Source organism: Taudactylus pleione, unplaced genomic scaffold (assembly GCF_031769625.1).
Source record: "Taudactylus pleione unplaced genomic scaffold, aTauple2 ptg000689l, whole genome shotgun sequence".
NCBI classification, from domain to species: domain Eukaryota; kingdom Metazoa; phylum Chordata; class Amphibia; order Anura; family Myobatrachidae; genus Taudactylus; species Taudactylus pleione.
In genome coordinates, this window is record NW_028285091.1 from 649022 (window position 1) to 665275 (window position 16254).

A 16254-nucleotide genomic window follows, 5' to 3' on the forward strand; every position below is an offset into this window, starting at 1 on the left:
CACACCAATGTCACTGTGTGGCCTGTGCATAGACTGCTATGTAGCCTATCCTATTCATCCACCACTCACACCAATGTCACTGTGTGCCCTGTGCACAGACTGCTATGTAACCTCTTGTATACACCACCACTCACACCAATGTCACTGTGTGCCCTGTGCACAGACTGCTATGTAACCTCTTGTATACACCACCACTCACACCAATGTCACTGTGTGGCCTGTGCATAGACTGCTATGTAGCCTATCCTATTCATCCACCATTCACACCAATGTCACTGTGTGCCCTGTGCACAGACTGCTATGTAACCTCTACTATTCACTCACCACTCACACCAATGTCACTGTGTGCCCTGTGCACAGACTGATATTTCATTATTATATGCAATTATTCCAAAATACGAATATTCCGTTATCCAAAATACACCTGGTCCCAAGCATTTTGGATATGGGAGACTCAACCTGTACTGTGCATTATCGCCCCCTAGTGTTAGAGAGAGTCTGTGCAAGGAATAGCAGAGGGGAGGGAGGCAGCTGAGGTTGTGTGATTGCTGAGGGAAAGAAGTCTTAAAACATGGATCAAAACTGGTATAATAAAGAATTAGAACGGTGTCCACACACTGCAATGTACTTTTGTGTAGAAAATATGCCCTGTGACTGGATACTTATTATACACTGTGTATCACTTCATTTTCGGCATTGAGTGTGATGTGCTTACAGCTTAATAAATGCAGCTTTTTTTTATAGTTGTGTTCTATTTTTCGCCCTCCCAGCACCACACTGATATTGTAATTACATTGCAGAGGTGTTGAAACAAGGGCGAGCTGCAGCGATAGGATTGTTGTACTGTGGGACAACTAGTGCCAGCATGAAGCTACTGGGGCCTGCCAAGGCTTGTCCTCATCGGGAGAGCCTTTGTGTTGTGCCTAGTCTGCTGTGCGCATTGTATGAGCTTGTCATGAAAGTGCAGGTCCCTTAGTGTGAGATCAATATAACTGAGAAAATACACCAGGATTACTACGTATTCCCTTCACATCATGATTAAATAAGAGTGGTCTGTGCTTGGAATTAGATCACTGTGCGGCCGATGTGACATAAATACAATTTCAACATTTTGTTTTGCTATTTAAAATGTTTCTTTTTTGCAAACAATTGTGTAAAAGTCGAAACTGCTACAATATATGCATGCCAGTGTAATACAGTAGATAGTATCAACCCCTATTAGGTGCGAGGGGGACAAGTCGTCTTTGTAATGGCATAGAACATCGACAATGGTACAGCAAATCCCCCTCCCCCCGGCGGCAGTTTTTTTAATGCAGCCCTCTGGTTCCACAGGTACTGTAAATGGGGCATATAGCTGTACTTAGTTACGCCGTGAGGGGCCTCACAGCTAATAGGATCAACCCTATTTAATGCACATGGTAAGTAGACATCCACACAATGGAAAAATATGAAGTAAACGTAACGGTAAACACCCCGTCACCCAAGTTGAACAATTTTTTTTTTTTTAATTTCTGAATATCTTTATTTGAAGCATTAGCTCAAAAGGCTGTTACAACCGGAGCCAGACGCTGAAATGTGATAACACTGTACAACTAATTTAATACTTTTCATTTGTTTCCTTTCTAAAAATAGTCATACATTACTAATTTGAGGTCAAGAAAAACTAAATTGATTTCAGAATGTTTTTACTAGCTCCATTTTTTGAGCTACACTACTTGCACTATACTGTATGTACATTAGTAATATAGTCATAGGGAAAAGCTATTTTAAAATAATCTGATATTTTCTTGATTGAATTAAAACAACTGTTATTTATTTTCCCTTACAAAGAACACAAAACGAAACAAACATACAGCATACGAAACAAACATACAGCATAAGAAAGTACTATCTAATATAGTGGCCTATTCATGGGGGTGCTTTCTCTTTGCTTGTCGCTTGTACTCCTCTTCTGGGGCATCTCTTGTCACTGTCCAACAGTAGTGATCACCTACCCTGATATCTTTGTTCCATTGCTGAAATGTCTTGGTGGAATCGCTCACTATGCTTGTCACTCAGTGCACCACAGTTATCTTATGTGGGTAATCCCATGATTCGCATATATTTGAATAGGGGAGGGGACAAAAAACTGATTCATTTAATTGGGTCATTAGGCCCCCGCCCCCTCTGCGCGGAATGCAGATTGCTGGTAAGATTCTTTCCATTCTGCCCACTTCACTAGGAATACCCCTACATCGTCATAAATGGGCTATATCTCGGAACTCAGAGCTAACTGAGAGTTTTAAATGTCCTATTCATTCTTTGCATGCTGAAATCAATTGTAACTATTTTCACATGGGAAACATTTTCATTGTTGTGCAGTGTAATCGTACAGCAGCACCCACTCCCGGGTTCTGTCATTCTGGTGTCACCTGATTGTGTCACCTGGTGTGGTCCGTACCCCCCTAGTGACGCCACTGAAGGGAAGAAGGGCGATGCCAATTTAAATTTTATATACAGTGTATGAACAATGCAGACTATAGTACAGTGGACCATTTACTTGCTATACAGCTAATTAAGCTATAGATAAACTGTACAGCTTCCAAAACTGACAAGTCTGATCTGTTACACATTTCACATTAATCCTGGATCTTATTCCATTTAAGAGATCCCACAGCTGGTTGCACCATGTTGGTTCACAATGCCTAATAATTAATTATGCAAATTAGCACACCATGCCATCACACATCATGAAAGCACCTGGAGATGAGTAAATAATGTATTTACATATATACGCTGCCCCTGATCAAATGAATAGGAAATCTTCTGATAACAGCTATTTCCAGTCCCAGTTATCGCACAGGTTCTTATCAGAGTATGAAACTTCACATCAATCAAATAATACTGACAGGTCTCCCTGGTTTCCATGTGGCTTTTAAAAGCGAGCACAGCCTGCTGTACAGTGCTGAGATTACCGACATTGTAAATCAGCGGGTGGGGCTTGATGGCGCAATTCAGCGCAAATGCTTCTTCACACACTCAGGGGTGGGGGCTGGGCCAGGAAACTCGCCCTCACTTGCGGGCGGTCAGGAGCGCCTCCCAGCCGTTCCAGGAGAGTAGGCAGGTATGATTGATGTGACAATCTTCTGACTACCAACCACTATCATATCACCAATTTTAATAGGTATATTTTAAGTGTTTATTCACTTGTATCTATAGGTAGTTAATAAGAAAATCTAGAGGAGCCCCATTCGCCTATAGGACAGTGCATAGAGGCCCTGATTCAGAGCCGGACGCTCTGACAGAGCGCTCGCTCTGAATCAGGGCCGGGCTATTTGTTTTTTGGAGCGACCATCATCCTACCACCCACAGCTATTGCGAGCGGCCAGGATGATGGTCGCGATGGTCAAGACCATCGCGACCATCGGGCTTGCGACGAGACCCTTGTGGTAGGGTCTCGTGGCCGCAAGACCCAGAGAGCTTTCGGCTCAAATTGAGCCGGAAGCTCTCCACTGACATCACTTGTGATGTCAGTGGGGCCGCCCCCAAACGGTAGGCGTTCTTATGGGAACGCCTCCGTTTGGCCGGCTATGCCCCCAGCCCGCCTACCAAAAAGGGCGAGCTGTCGTTGGTGAGTGACAGTGACTTTGTTGCGAGACCCGGAGCGACGGAGCGCCCAGTCGTTATCTGGGTCTCGCGCATGCGCACGACGGAGCCGGCTCCGTCGTGCGCATGCCCAGTGGGCCACCATCAACCCGGTTGCGAGCGCTCAGCGCTCGCGACCGGGTCTGAATCAGGCCCAGTCCTTTCCCCCTTCCTCCTCATCCCCCATCATCATTTTCCCATTCTTACTAGATCAGTGGCCAAGTGGATGGCACCAAGATATTACCCACATCATATTCTATATTACCGTTATTACACAAAACCACATTTTTACTTTGGATACAGTTCTCCATTAATGGGATCATATTGGATCAATTTAGTGTGAGAAAGGTACATTTCATGCCTAAATATGCAGGAGCACTGTTAGCATTGCTGGCCTGACCGATGGTCTGGTTAGCATTGCTGGCCTGGCCGATGGTCTGGTTAGCATTGTTGGCCAGGCCGATGGTCTGGTTAGCATTGCTGGCCTGGCCGATGGTCTGGTTAGCATTGCTGGCCTGGCCGATGGTCTGGTTAGCATTGCTGGCCTGGCCGATGGTTGCGATGGTGATCGGAATCAGCGTCTTCGGAATGAGCACTTGGATCTGCGATGCTGTCAGGTGGCATCTATTTCCTTCAGACACCTCCTTGCAACATCAGAATATTTACACACAGGAGCTGAATACAAAAAACTCGCTGCTGCTGTGCGTTCTATGTTCCCCATCTGAATTAGGCCCAAAAGTCGCAGCGGCTGTGTGATCTGCGTACAGCTCTAATTCAGCCCCATAGTTACTTTGAAAGTTTCTAAGAGCTTTCCAGTGAGTTATCTGGGCTCCTCCCTCCTGCCATCAGCAGCTCAGTGAGCATTATAACCAGTGTGCTAAGTGAAGCTGTTTCTACTTGCCTGGAACCTGAATTCCAGGAGCTTCCTCTCCAGGGTTCTCTCTCCTTCCTCTGAGCGGTGAGTCTTACACTTGTCTTGGCTTGCCGTGCCTACATTGCTTTGTGAACTATACTGTTTTGCCATTGACTAACCTTTATTACTGTTTTCTGAAATAATAACACTTTGAAACCTGTATTAAATAGAATGTTGCCACCATCTACACTGATTAAAATAAAAGGCCTGTTGCCAATTACTAGTTTATATCATATCATTAATAAAATCCAGGGCGAGATTAAGTCTTTTGCACAGTCACCAGGTATTTATGTGTTTAGGACGTATACATACACAAAATGCTTTGTAATTAATCTTTTATTAAATGTAACCACAAAAAAAAAAATTACATTCAGCCTAGTACCAGCTGTTACTAGAGAGTACATAGCAACATAACTGTCATTGCTAACAGGAATGAGATATTACTGCTGCTGGTGCTTCAACTAATAGTATTACAGAACAAAAACACTAAGGGGAGAAATAATACCCCTTTCACGCTACAAGTAGTAACCCAGGTTATTGCAGGTGAACGCGCAGCCGTCCGAGTTACTGCGCAGTGGGAAAGGTTGTAATAAGCCGTGTCGGGAGGCCCAGCATTTCAACCCTGGTCACGAGAAGGGTTTAACGTGTGTTCAACCCGGCTCACGGTGCAGTGTGAACGGGTAACAGGTTGATGAGAGGTGAAAATCCATATTTTAAGGTAAAAATGTCAGGACTCTGTTTAGAACCACTGCCTCCCCCCTATCTATATTTAATTAGGTAGGAAGGACGTTTTTAATTAGCTTAATCTGGCCAATAATGACATGTCCTTCTATTCTGTAAAATAATGGGTTAAAAGATGTGGGACAGGTATTACGGGGTGCTGCTGTGTTGATGGGACAGGTGTTTTTAAGCTTGCAGGTGGGAGTTACAGGTGTTTTTTAACCAGTGGCTAAAGTGACACAAAAAAAAATTACAGGCATTTTTATGCACCTATATTAATCTACAGCATTAATTAGCTGAAAAACACTTGCTTTCTATATTTTATTTTTCACTGTTATTAACAAAAAAATGCAAAACCCTGATTTTGGAGGGATTTGTCAGTCTAGGGCAGTGGTTCCCAAACTGTGTGTCGTGGCACCCTGGGGTGCCTCGCGACACTTGCAGGGGTGTCTCACGTTGGTGGTCCAGCACCGAATCGAATTCTTTATGGTCAATGTAATGTAAATATGTGGACAAACAGAAGCGCAAACCTGTCACCGACTACATAACTGACCCTAAGGATGACAGGTAATCACAATTTACTTCACTTTACTACTTCACTACATTTTTTTTCTGAATTTCTCAATAACAAACTTTTGGCCTAGGGATGCCGTGAAAACAATACTGATGCACTAGGGCACCGCGATTCAAAAAGTTTGGGAACCACTGGTCTAGGGGCCAAATATAATAGGGTGAGAGCTTAGAAAATGTCAGAGTTTAGCAGTAACCTGTCACACTTTGTAAACTCGGCCAATGTAATAGAGTCAGAGACCAGGAAAACTCACATATTTTCAGACTCAAAAAACTCTCACGATTTAAAATCTTATCCAGATGTTTCCCATTTTGAAGATAAAACTCGACCAATGTGAGAGGTTACTGCTAAACTCTCACATTGTCTAATCTCTCACCCTATAGGTGAAAAATAGTGATTAGTTTCTCTTACCATCTTTAAATGTTAAAGTATTTCCATTTCGCCTCATACGGTCACATAGACTTGTCCATGTTTCTTAATGTTATATTCTACAAAGTAAAAAAATGTGATCGCTCTATATTGTAGACTAGTAACTTCTGGGGGGATATTTATCAAAGACCGAAGAGAGAGAAAATTGTGAGAGATAAAGCACTAACCAATCAGCTTCAAACTTACATTTTAAAAGCTGTGTTTGAAAAATGACAGTTAGGAGCTGATTGGTTAATACTTTTTCTCACAATTTTATCTATCGTCAGGCTTTAGTACATAGACCCCTTGGTCTTTCATGGTATGTAATGTTGCTTTGTGCATCTCTGTGTAACATTGTATTATACACATTTGAATGACATACCTCATGTTGACCATTGTAATGTTTTGAGCTTTAAAAAAAATATTTGGTCAAAAATAATGTAAAAATCAGCCATTTGACACCTTTTAAGAGTCCCAAGTACTCTGTATAGGCCACTGGTATACTTCTATACTGTCATCCAATATTGGATAAAATATAAATAAACAAGCGCTCCCCAATTAGGGTAAAGTCCTTATGATTCCAATAATTCCAAGCTGGGGTTTAATTTTCCTTATGTAATCACATTTACCTCCAAAAGAAAATAATAGGCAACATTTGTAGAAAAGTATGAGTAATGTCAAGACCAAATAATTTAAAAGTATTCCAATGGGTGGCAATCGGGATGCCGACGATCCAAATGCCGATCGATGGCATCCCGACTGTCTAATCCCGGCAGGGGTCTAATGACAGGCGTCAAAATCCCGCCGCCTGTCAATTTACTTATGCTGGGAGCCCGACCCCCGGCATCCCGATCGAAGGTAATCTGGGTGTGGACAGCCGCGGGGGGGGGGGCTCACAGGGGGAACTTAGGGTTAGGCACCCCCCCGGGAGGGTTAGGGTTAGGCTCCCCTCCGGGAGACTTGTGTTTAGGCTGCGGGTAAGGGGGGGTTAGGTTTAGGCACTTGCAGGGGGGTTATGCACTTGGGTGGGAGGTTAGGGTTAGGCACCCCTAAGGGAGGGTTAGGGTTAGGGGGGGGAGTTAGGTTAGTAAATAGTTTAAATACTCACTTGTTGGGATCTTCACTGCCCATCTTCCAGCGTCGGGATTTGAACATGTGTCCGGCGGTATTTCATACCGATCCCATTCCAACTACTCGCAGAAATATCTCTTGTATGCTGGCACATAGGAATTGGGAGCTGAATACTGCAACTGGATTCCACTTGTGCAGATTTGATAACATGCTGTTTGAAAAAAGCTCCCAATAGTGTAAAACTGATTTCATAGATTCAAGATATCAAACATATAAAGCTTATATAGAAAGTAAAACCCACCATTAGTGGTGTACCAGATAGTAGGTGTAAAAAAGTCTGTCAGAGATGGATAATGCGGGCCCTTCCGGGAATGCAGGTTTGACTGCAGCTAGCCTCACTGTGTACTCCAAGTTGGTAAAAGCTGGTTCCTCACAATCCACCAACGCGTTTCAACTTAAGCATACAGCCGTACTTACTAGGGTGTGTGAGTAATTTACTCCTAATTGTATTAAGCCCTTAGGGGGGAATCCAATTGGCTAATTACCTGTGCCGTGTGGGGAAATGCTATTTAAAGAAATAGCATTTTCCCCATGCGGGTAATCGGGGTTTAACGTGCATAAACCCACTGATTCTACGTAAATCCCGTGGCTATTTGGATACCCCCCTAAGGCTGGCTACACACTTGTACGATATCGGCATGATAAATTGTGCATATTGGCTAGAGTGTACGCACTACTGCACGCTCCTGTGTGCCAATGGTGTAGTACGTACGGCCAACCGGACGACCAGACGATGTGTCAGTCCGATTTGTCCAATTTTGATGACATATGTTGCCAATGATTGTTGTAGTGTGTATAGGAGCAGCGATAAATTGTATATGATCAAACAATACAATATTTTGTTCGGTTGTATGCGATATTGGACAGTGTGTACGCTCAATATTGTATGTTCTAGCCTCAAGAGAAATTGGATGTAAAATCGGTCCAATTACAGGTCGTTCAGGTGTGTACCCACCCCTAGTGTCTTAAAACAAACCCATTACATTTTTTAATAGTTCAGGATTTATTACAAAGGACAAATTAGCCTCACAACCAGGGCTGCCATTAGAAATTGTGGGGCCTGGGACTGACAAAATAGGCAGGGCCCCTGGGCCCTCCAACCCCCTTCCCCCGCTACCGCATGAGTCATGACTTACCTTATCGCCTTGAAGAATGAGCCTTCCTTCTGCCATTCTCCTCCAGGTCTGTCTGGCGCTGCTCATCACACGCCGCGGCTCCTCTGACATCTTCCTTCCAGCGGCGTGTCATGATGTCATGTGCACCGACTCCAAAGGAAAATAAAATTTGTATTGAACACGGGCATACGCAGAATTTTCGGGGGGGGGGGGGGGTCTTATATACACACACATATGCACACATATATAATATATACAGGGTATAGCATATATATATATATATATATATATATATGTACATACATATATACATATAGCAAGTGAACAGAGGCTCTCCAAAATAATGCAACAAAGTTAGGCAAATAGTTTCAACGTTTTGAGATTTTATCTCGTCTTCAGGATACATCCTGAAGACGAGATAATAAAATGTTGAAACGTTGAAACTATTTGCCTAGCTTTGTTGCATTATTTTGGAGTGCCTCCGTTCACTTGCTGCATTTGGATCTCTTGCTGGAATACCTTGGAGGGCACCCGTGAAGTTTATCTGAATGGTGTTTGGAGTGCTGCCCATCTGGTGATATATATATAGTTCATTCCTATAGTGTGGTGTAGCAACCACACACAAAAAGGAAAAGGCGTCACTCCTGGACTTTGTGAAAAATATTATATTGAAGTCATCAAATATACAAATAGTCTGGTCGACGTTTCAAGGTCTTACGACCTTTTCACAGTCCTGATGAAAAGGTCGTAAGACCTTGAAACGTCGACCAGACTATTTGTATATTTGATGACTTCAATATAATATTTTTCACAAAGTCCAGGAGTGACTCCTTTTCCTTTTTGTGTGTGGTTGCTACACCACACTATAGGAAGGAATGAACTTTATATATGCTGCAGGAAGGCACCTGGTGGTATTCACTTCATCCTGAGTGCCGAGCGACAAGTTGCATATATATATATATATATATATGGGGGCGGAGCTTGTCACCTTGGCTCCGCCCCCAGTGCAGTCACAGGCTGTAGAGGGGAATCTGGCCGGCCCATGGGAAGGGTAAGTGTGGGCTGTATATCGGGGGTAGGATCGGGGACGGGCCCCCTCCCATACTGCAAGGGTCCGGGCCCGGGACTCTAGTCCCGGCAGTCCCCCCTGATGGCAGCCCTGCTCACAACATCCTGACACTTAGAGGCATTTATAATAGCCTGCGCGATACAGCAAATGCAGACATATTGCATATTTACCCGCTAGAGATAAAGCTCTAAATCTCGCAACTACAGTCAGGTGCATAAATATTGGGACATTGACAGAGTTTTCATATTTTGGTCTCTATTCACCACCACAATGGCTTTGAAATGAGCGTGGGCATGTATGGCTGCCAATGGAACTGGTTCCCTTGTATTTATTGATGATGTGACTGCTGACAAAAGCAGCAAAATGAATTCAGAAGTGTTTCGGGCAATATTATATGCTCATATTCAGTCAAATGCTTCAGAACTCATTGGACGGCGCTTCACAGTGCAGATGGACAATGACCCGAAGAATACTGCAAAAGCAACCAAAGAGTTCTTTAAGGCTAAAAAGTGGAATGTTATGCAATGGCCAAGTCAATCCCCTGACCTGAATCCGATTGAGCATGCATTTCACTTGATGAAGACAAAACTGAAGGGAAAATGCCCCAAGAACAAGCAGGAACTGAGGACATTTGCAGTAGAGGCCTGGCAGAGCATCACCAGGGATGAAACCCAGCGTCTGGTGATGTCTATGCGTTCCAGACTTCAGGCTGTAATTGCCTGCAAAGGATTTGCAACAAAGTATTACAAAGTGAAAGTTAGATTTAGGATTGTTTAGTTTGTCCCATTACTTTTGGCCCCTTAAAAAGTGGGAGGCACATATGGAAACCGTTGTAATTCCTACACCGTTCACCTGATTTGGATGTAATTACCCTCAAATTAAATCTGAAAGTCTGCAGTTAAAGCACATCTTGTTTGTTTCATTTCAAAACCATTGTGGTGGTGAATAGAGGCCAAAATATGAAAATTCTGTCAATGTCCCAATATTTATGCACCTGACTATATATTGCAGAAATCTCGGCATTTGCCACAACTCTGTTTTTACCTTTTAGCCGTTTTGATGCATTGTGGTGTAGAATTCTTCCATTTATTTTGTCAGTCGTCTAGACCAGTGGTTCTCAAACTCGGTCCTCAGCTGCATCGGTGTATTCATTAGTCACTGACACATTTTAAAAGATTCACAGATTATTTCACTTGTGATTCTGTGAGGAGACCTGGAAAACATGTACTGTTTGGGGTCCTGAGGACCGAGGCCCTGATTCAGAGCCGGACGCTCTGACAGAGCGGTCGCTCTGAATCAGATCCGGCCTTCTTGTTTTTTAGAGCGACCATCATCCTACCACCCACAGCTATTGCGAGCGGCCAGGATGATGGTCGCAATGGTCAAGACCATCGCGACCATCGGGCTTGCGACGAGACCCTTGTGGTAGGGTCTCGTGGCCGCAAGACCCAGAGAGCTTTCGGCTCAAATTGAGCCGGAAGCTCTCCACTGACATCACTTGTGATGTCAGTGGGGCCGCCCCCAAACGGTAGGCGTTCTTATGGGAACGCCTCCGTTTGGCCGGCTATGCCCCCAGCCCGCCTACCAAAAAGGGCGAGCTGTCGTTGGTGAGTGACAGTGACTTTGTTGCGAGACCCGGAGCAACGGTTTGCCCGTCGCTATCTGGGTCTCGCGCATGCGCACGATGGAGCCGGCTCCGTCGTGCGCATGCGCACTGGGCCACCATTGACCCGCTTGCGAGCGCATAGCGCTCACGAGCGGGTCTGAATCAGGCCCCGAGTTCGAGAACCTGTGGTCTAGACGATTGTGATTATTGCACTGCATAGTGAACACCAGTCGATTTAAGCGACACAGGGCCTGATTCAGCAAGGAACGGAGTTGCTAATACGCACACAATCGGCAGATTGTTGCGTTCTGTGCTTGTATCGCAGTGCGTGTGTGAGAACTAGCCATTGCGATCGGGACCGATCACAGTCACTACGCAGACCCATCGCAGAGTGATTGACAGGAAGTGCTATTTGCGGGTGGTAAAGGGCGGGTGGTCGGCCGAACACAGGTGTGCCAGTGCATTTGAATGCCGTTGCATAAAATTAGCCATGGCGATGCCCTACGCAGCCTGAGGCCTGATAGTGTGGGTGGAAGTTAGCAATTTCTGTCAGGTCAGAGCTTGTGCAAGTGTGCGTAAAGGGCTGCGATGGTACTCGATTGTACCGATGTTTTCATAGTCTTGCTAAACATTACGGATGTGTGTAAGGTAAAGTGGGCGTCCTTATGTAGTGCAGCGGTGGCATTGAGATGGCAATGGATTAGCATACTATCGCATTTGAACTGCGTGCATAATCGCTATTGCATTTGCAGTTGCGTTCCGTAGTGAATCAGGTCCACGGTGTAATGCAGACCTATATGGGTAAATTTACTAAGATTCGAGTCTGATTGAGTCTGTTTTTTTTTTAAACTCGATTGCATCACCGAAACTCTGATTATTTGAGGCTCCTAAAACTCACAAATTTACTACAGGGGAAAATAATGAATAGAGTCCCCCCGTATTTTAGGAACCAGCAGCTGGCTGTTGAGCCTGTCCTGGTTTTAAAAATAGGGGGAAAAAATTGTGTAGGGTTCCCCCTATATTTAAAACCAGCACTAGGCTCAAATCCAGCTGGGGTGTAATGCCACAGCCAAGGGACCTTATCACCAGTTCATCCCAGCCAAAGCATTTGCACCCCAAGCCGGTCAGCCCAAGGCGGGGATCTCGGGAGGTGGGACCTCCCCATTAAAGGGGTCCCCCCTCTCCCTACACCCCAGGCTTAGTTTAAAGCCTGGGGCTCTTCCTCGCACCCCTGATCTGTGGGTACAGGGGTAATAGTATTGTAAATAAACATAAACTATTGTTTTTTTACCGTGGAACTACAGGTGCCAGCATGCCTGCCCTTTGGCACTTGTGGAACTACAAATGCCAGCAGATGGCCAGCACCCATACCCCCGCTGTAAAAAAATAGTCAAAAAACCACAACACACACCGTAGAAAGTACAATTTTATTACATACACCTACCTCACTCACACATACTTACCTGCTGCCAGCAATTCGGTGCTTTTCTCTAGTAGAACCCAATGGGAGTACCTGAAAAGAAGATGTTATACTCACCTCTATCCTTGCACTGGTCTTTGCTGGGTTGACCCGGGTCTCGGTTTGGTGTGAAAGCGTCCCTGGAAAATAACCTGGGTCTAGTGAAGCGGGAAACCAACCCAGGTAGCAAGCACGTTTGGACACGGGAACGACCCGGGTTACGGTACAGTGCATACTTGCCTACTTTTGAAACAGCATTTCAGGGAGATTGTGAAAGCAGCACCTATGAGCACGGTGGTAAGGTAGACTGTACTGCTACATCATGTGGGTGAGACCATAGCAGTTAGTAAGATCTTCTTGTTGCTGAAAACACACTGATACTTTTCAGACAATGCATGTAGCCATAGGGATCATTGTGCCTTATAACAAATGCAGGGAAATTATGATCCCATTTGAATATATAGATCTGTGTTTTTTTATATATATATATATATATATATATATATATATATAAACAGCTTCATAATGGGGGTAACAGGGCTGGATTAAGGCTTGTAGGGGCCCCGGGGCAACTAAGTTGTGGGGACCCCATCAATAAAATTGCCTCACACAGCAACTACTATTCCCTTAAACTGGGTACACACTAGACAATATGACGAATGATCCAGCGGATTGGACGACATATCGTCCACATGGGCCAGTGTGTACCCGCTATGTCGCTGACGTGCATGTCGGTCTCACGGGAAATATCGTCAGCGGGGCCATGCAGCCTGTCGCGCCGTCGCTCCCGACTTGCTGCCGGGACCCGCTGCACGAGACATTGCGCTGGGTACACATCGTTTAACTGGCAAAGTCGCAGCATACTACATCATGTTCACGGCACTGCTGTGGATCGACTCCCGGTAGCATAGCGGACATGATCTAATATATTGCCAGGGAAAAATGCTGGATTTTGAGTGGGGGGATATATTTAGATAGATCAGATAGATATATAAATCGAAATAGATATATAGATACAGTGGTGGAACTAGCGGTGGTGCAGCCGGTGGCTTGCACCGGGGCCCGCTGTGGTACAGAGCTGTCAGCACTACACAGTAACAAACACACAGCCGCCACACAGACTCTCGCCTTCGGGCTCCCCCCACAGCGGGTGATGGGAGAGACGTCATGACGTGTCTTCCATAGTGCAGAAGAGCGGGCCAGGAGGCGCGGACAGCGGCGGTCGCGGCAGGAGCAGGGATTCAAGCAAGTTGTGTGTGTGTAAGGGAGCATGGGAACAGACACTGGCATAGCATAGGGGGGCGCTACTGGGGGCACTGTATAGGGAGAGTGGCTGCTACTAGGGGTACTGAATAGGGGGGGCGCTACTGGGGGCAATGCATAGGGGGGACTCCTCCTGGGAGTACTGCATAGGGGGGGATTACTACTGGGGGCAATGCATAGGGGGGACTACTGCCGGGGGCACTGTATAAGGGGCACTACTGCGGGCACTGCATAGGGGGGGATTACTACTGGGGGCAATGCATAGGGGGGACTACTACTGGGGGCACTGTATAAGGGGCACTACTGGGGGCACTGTATAGGGGGAGTGGCCACTACTAGGGGCTCTGAATAGGGGGGGCGCTACTGGGGGCAATGCATAGGGGGGGATTACTACTGGGGGCAATGCATAGGGGAGGATTACTACTGGGGGAAATGCATAGGGGGGACTACTACTGGGGGCACTGCATAGGGGGGACTACTACTGGGGGCACTGTATAAGGGGAGTGGCCACTACTAGGGGCACTGAATAGGGGGGGCGCTACTGGGGGCAATGCATAGGGGGGACTCCTCCTGGGGGCACTGCATAGGGGGGGGATTACTACTGGGGGCAATGCATAGGGGGGACTACTGCTGGGAGCACTGCATAGGGCGGCCCAAAACATACCACTGCCACTGGTCCGCCTTACTAAGTTTTTCACTGCTTGATAAATAAACCGAAGAGAGAGGGAGGGGGAAGAAAGAGGGGGAGGGAGGGGGCAGAGGGATGGAGGAGGGAGAACGAGAGGGAGTAAGGAGAGAGAGGGAGAGAGGGGTGAGGGAGACAGAGAGGAAGAGAGAGGGAGGAAGGGACTGAGAGCCCGCACACATACCTGTTGCTGCTGCAAGAGCCATCAGCTTTCTGATGGCGGTGGACACTTCACGTCATTAGGCACCGCCTCTACACATGTACCCGCAAATCGCGACGCTATGTTAACATGGGGGCGGGGCTTCTATAGGCAGCCACTAGCGATCCATCAGTCAGTCCAGTTTCAGTGTGAATGGGGCCTACCCAGGAATAAACTGGGTTGAAGATGCAGTGTAAATGGGGTCTGACATGGGTCTCACCTGGGACTGACCCATGTTCAAAATCCCAGGTCAGACCTGGGATTTTGTTGTCAAAGGGGTAGACTGAAGACAACCTGGGTCGGACCCGGGAATAATCCTGGTAGCGACCAGGGTCGAGGCCCCGGCAATTTGGACCCGGGTAGGCCCTTTCACACAGATAAAGGACCCGGGTTGACACAGCAATATCACGGGTCATAAGCTTGGTCTGAAAGGGGTATTGGTGGCATCTTCAACTATACCAATTGTTGCAAAACTAGGTAGTCAATGCATGGTCATGGGTAATAAGGAAAAGTGAACTTCTATGATTATCTTAGGTCAAAGCCATATTTGTATAAATGAGCCTGTTTTGTTTTGTTTTTTCCTAAAATTGTGGCTATATGAAAGGGGATGTAGTCATTATGTCGACATTTAAAAGGGCAGCAGTCATAATGTTGACACAATGTCAACAGTTATAACCTCGATATCTGCAGAACGCCATACTTAGTGTTAGGCTATGGGTGGGGTGGGTTAGGAAAAGGTTTAAGGGGATGGTAGGGTTAGCATAGGGCATGCTAAACATGTCAACATTACAGCCATGTCGACATTCCCAGGTTAACATTATGAATGTCAACAGAAGAAACCTAACCTATTGGAAGACGTGGATTGCAGAACTAAGGCCAGGAGATCTGAAGAATTGACACTTCGGTGGTAATTGTCTGATCTGGGCAAAGAGCACAGTAGATTTCTGTATATAGCCAATTTACTGTCTGGTTGTACGTACACTTTAAGTCTGAGAATAAGGTTGAAGTTTCAGTGATACTCATTGCCTGGCTCAGGGCTGATTCTAAATCTGTTTTCTGCATAATGCTGCAGACTCTGCCATATGTTAATGTGAGTTCTATAGGGCTAATGTTTTTCCATGACTGAACTGTCGTCGCCCGGTTTCAACCTTAAAACGCCCATTTCACGCAACGATCAACCCAGCCTGGACTATATACATATATATTGTGACACAGTTAGGTTAGGGAGTCCCTCTCCTGGGTAGAGGACTCCTTCCTTACACACACACACACAGTAGCAGGGAAGCAGCACACCAGTCTGGATGCAAGTACAAGCTGGTCGGCGCCAGTCTTTATTGTACAATGTCAGAAACATAAAGAAAACATAAATATAAATCCTAGCCCTGTCGGGGCACTAACTTCACAGGTAGTTCCCTCACTACCAGAACCTGGCAGGGCCTAATGCCCTCGCCAGCAACAAAAGCACAGCACAGCACAACACTCACAGTTAGG